This window comes from Rhinolophus hipposideros (assembly GCF_964194185.1).
Source record: "Rhinolophus hipposideros genome assembly, chromosome: 13".
Taxonomy (NCBI): domain Eukaryota; kingdom Metazoa; phylum Chordata; class Mammalia; order Chiroptera; family Rhinolophidae; genus Rhinolophus; species Rhinolophus hipposideros.
In genome coordinates, this window is record NC_138059.1 from 10,447,887 (window position 1) to 10,452,815 (window position 4,929).

A 4,929-nucleotide genomic window follows, 5' to 3' on the forward strand; every position below is an offset into this window, starting at 1 on the left:
AAAATGCATTTTCAATTACGAAAGTAGAAAACAATGCTGTAAAGAGACCGTTTTCTTTTAAATGAAGTAAAACACATCCAAACATGAAAGACTAAAGCAAAATATATTTAAAAGTCACAATAATTTTCAGACCTCAAGATTTGTTAAAACACAAAACTTAAAACAAGGAAAATGAATATGAGCTCAGTTTTACATTGCCTACTATTAGCACTTGTGAAAGCTACATGCGACACACGACTAACCATTTCCTAACACCCAGTCTCTCCCTCTCTTCCCTTAGAAAAAGAAACCGACACTCAACTTGTAGCTGGATACAAGGCCAACCAGAATAAAAAACATATTTTATAACCCCCTGTGCACCTGGGTGCAGCCATACGATTAATTCTGCCAATGGGGTACATGCAGAAGTGATGCATGTAACTTCCAGATTACGTTCTTCAAGTCCTATGCCCTTTCTCAACTGGCTGGAACATAGAAAACTGGGAAGCCGTTCTAGACAGCACAATTGAAGATGGCACCCTGGGAGGTGATAACACACAAGAGGGATTTCTTAGACAATTTTGAGGGGCAAGGTGTCCCACCTGTTCTGAACCATCTACTTAACAATTGCTGTGTCCGAGAAAAATACATTTCTAACTTGTTTTATTTTGAAGCTCTCTGAAATAGATGTCTTAACTAATACAAATAAAGAATGATGTTGTTTGTGGGGATTCTGAAGGACACACCTCAGAATTTTCAGGATGGGACCAGCTCAAAAGAATTTGTTCAAAACTGAAGATCTTTCTTGAAAGAACACTACTCTTTACCTCATGAATATTTGCCAAAATAGGTCATGGAGATATTTTCTCTGGACCATATTCTCCAGACTAAATTAAAAGTTCTATGACAATTTCCTTTTTTTTCTTCCTTCTTTCTTTCTTCCTTCCCTCCCTCCTTCCTCCATCATTTGAAACCAAGGTATACTAAGCCTTTTGCTGAAAGTATAAAGTTCAGTAAGGCACAGTTCTTTTTGTCCTAAAGGAAGTTACAGATTCATAGGAGAGACAGAAAACAAAATAAATAATAGCTCTGCTATATGCTAAGTGCTATAATGCAGTTATTTCCAAAACTCTGGGGAACATAAACATAGACATGTCTTTTGAAAATTATAGGTAATCTTGCCTCCAAAACAGAGAAAATGAGGTATGGGAGTCATAGCTAAAAGATATGGGTTTACTTTTGAGTTGATGAATGTGTTCTAGAATTGACTATGGTGATGGTTGTACAACTCTGTGAATGTACTAAAAGCCATGGATTATACACTTTAAATGGGTGCATTGTATGACATGTAAATTATATCTCAATAAAGCTGTTTTAAAAAAAAATGTTGAGGAAATAGTCAGAGCTTTATTCGAAAGAAATTTTAGTTAGCCTGATTTTTCCAAGATGACTGGACTCACACACATATACACATTTGTACATATTCAATTGCATCAAAATAATACTCAGAAGGTTTTCATTCTAGGTCCAAAGTGCTCAATGATAAGAGCCAGAGGATCAGGCGCCTGTCATAGAGATTCTGATTCAGACTGTTATAGTTAAAATATTTAACAGAAGACCCAGGGTAGACTGCATTAGTGGTTCCCATTCTTCACCCTCCCCTGTATCTGTGTAGTATGTCACAGGATGTCAGCTGATATCACACAATCAAAGTTTGAAATGCACTTGTGCACTCAGACTTATTTTTGCATTTTCGACATTGTCATGAGGAAAGCTTTCCCGAGCTGAACCACACTGCCCCAGGAGAAAAGTGAGAGGCTCGTGGACCAGCCCGGCCCAACCCAGGATGGATGGCCCCCGGGCAACAGCAGCTTTATGAGTTAGCTCAGCTGAGGCAAGAGACCAGAGACCCTCTCAGCCAAGCTCAGTCCAGATGAGTTGACCCCCATCTAAATGACAGAAGACATGTGAGCTAAAAAAATTCCATTGACCTGTGGTCGTCATATAACAAAATAAGGGACATAGTTAACTGACACAAATCCCAAGTCATATTTATGATCAGGCAAGTTGAGGACACAGTTTTCTGGTCCTAATTCCTCTCTTAACTCAAATGTCAACAATCGATCCTGACACTCCAAGTATAACGTTATCACTTCTTCTAGGTTCACTCTTTAAGGTGCCACCCGTACAATTGCTCTAAACTCTGAGTTTGGAGGCTCAGGAATAAATCAAAGTCTTCCTATGGGACGACAGAGAAATTTTGTCATTTTCTCTCATTACCACAGCTATTATCCTTGGCCTTTTGCTGGTAGTCAACATCCACATCTTAAAGCCATTGCTCTTATGTGCTGTGGAGCAAAATCGATAGCATTGATCCCAGAAAACAATAGAGGTCTTTTCCCACAGAGACAAATTCATTTTTCTCTGTCTCTAAAACCCATGCTTTATTTTCAAGTCCATGTGACTTATTCACGCAACACTGAACACATGCTCAAGTTGAAGTCGAGGGAGGTGGTTGCTGGACCATTTTTGATCTTCCTTTACACTTGCACGGCACTTTTCTCTATGCCCCTGCTCCAGGGTGACCTCTGTAAGGACTGACGTGGGATGTCATAGCTCATATTGTTCTTCAGGGTCTTCCAGGACTAACAGAAGTTAGAAACGATCTTTTACAGCAATCATAGAACTGCAGTTATTTAATAGGATTTTGCCATTGTCCTTTTTATTAGACCATGTCTGTATTCTCTTAGGTCGACAGTGTTTGTCACAAGGTCAAATACATACTCAGTATATACTTGTTATATGTCTGAAGACAAGCCAAAATCTTTATAGAGAGAATTTATACGATAGATTCAAAATCAGATATCTCTAAACGGTCCTAAAATACAGATAACACATGACAACTTCCAATGCCATAGATATATAGAAAGAAGATGTTTTTCCTGTGGTCTTTCAAATTAGACAAACTTGAATTTGAATCCTGATGGTGTTGTTTTCTACGTGTCTTCTGGGCAAATACATTTGTTATAATACCATTGAAATCAGTTATGTGAAACACAAATATCCCTTGTGTACAGAAATGTGATAAGAGGTGATAAACTGAAATGGCTTTTGAAAGACCTTCTGGATTACTTTTGGTGTTTTATAAAAGAAAGAAAAAAACATACCAACTTTCAGGGAACAGTGTTTCAATTCAGAGATGTTATTCCATTAGACTTTAGAAACGTATTCAATGCAGTAGTCACTCTGACCACATAACTGTAGAAACAGCATACATGGGACTGCGTCCGAACCTTCCACCCCACTCTACAGGAGCGGTATTGACTGGATTGATAGCCAAAGTGCCAAAGTGCCCTTGGGAACTAGGGGACTTGGAGTGCCCGGCTTCCTGGTGCTAGATCCACTCTGCTCCCAGGGTGCCCTCCCCATTAATGAACTCTTTGTAGGTGCCGTACACTATGCTGGAAGTAGAGCGTCGAATATAAACTCCTAATCACATTGCATCGGAGCAACAACCTCTCAACTCGAAGGTATTTCCCCAACTAACTCCAAATCTTTGATGGTTTCGTAACAGGTCCCAGTCATCTCTGAATTGCTGCAATGAATGGAGTGTGGTACCTGGCATGTAGCAGGTGCTAATTTAATATTAGTTGATGGAATGAATCAGAGCCTTTTATAATAGTCCCACAAAAGCCATGGTGGCAAGTATGAGGTACACTCAAACAATACAGTGAATGTTTAAATAAAAAAGGATTATTGGGCCGGCCCAGTGGCTCAGGTGGTTGGAGCGCCGTGCTCCTAACGCCGAGGTCGCTGGTTTGATTCCCACGTGGGCCAGTGAGCTGCGCCCTCTATAGCTAAGATTGTGAACAACAGCTCTCCCTGGAGCGGGGCTGCCGTGAGCAGCCGGAGGTCGGCGTGAGCTGCCGTGGGCTGCCGTGGGCTGCCATGAGCAGCTGGTGGCCAGTGTGTGTGGCCGGCAGCCAGCGTGAGTGGGCAAGAGCTTCCGTGAGCTGCTGTGAGCAGCCGACCAACGACTGGTGACCTACTGCCTCAGTCCAGGGGAGCACAGGGCTCCTAATGCCAGCACGGGCGAGGGAGCTGTGTCCTACACAACTAGACTGAGAAGCAATGGCTTGAACCAGAGTGGGGGGGGGAGGTGGAAGAAAGGGGAGAAAATGATTACAGTAAAGGACATATTGTCATTAATCCCCCTCAAAATACTCCCCCTAGTTTCTAACACACTCATCCTATCATTCTTGCCACTTTCTGATTCAGTTCTAGAAGTCCTCTTTTGTGAATGTCTTTAGTTGTGCTATCATGGCTGCCTCGATGTCCTGAATCATTTTGACTTTGGGGAAGAGCCAGAAGTGCATGGTGCCAGATCCAACGAATAAGGTGGATGAGCACACATGATAATGTTGTTATTTGACAGAAAATATCTTACTAGAAGCGATGTGTGACACGGAGCATTGTCATGATGGAGGATGATTTATGGCACACTTTAAAACACACTTTCTCTCAACCGTAGCTCACCCCTGACTGACTGCACTGAACAAGCTGAAACTTTCACACACTGTGACGAAGGTTTGACATGCCACTTTCGGTATTAAAGATCCCTGCTTTTCCATTGGATGGCACTTGGCAGCAGCATTCACTGCATTGTGTGGCCACAATGGAAAGGCTCCCTGTCACACATCTCTCCGGTACGGCAATGTGTGTGAAATAAAAACATTACAGTGTGTCTTCATGCACCTTATTCACCGGGTCTGGCACCGTGCGACTTCTGGCTCTTCCCCAAAGTCAAAATGACCAGGAAAGACAAAACATTTTGAATCAATTCAGGACATCGAGGCAGCTATGACAGAGCAACTGAAGATACTCACAAAAAAAGACTTCCAGAACTGCTTTAGAAAGAGGTAAGAATGATGGGATGTGTGTTCGAAGCGA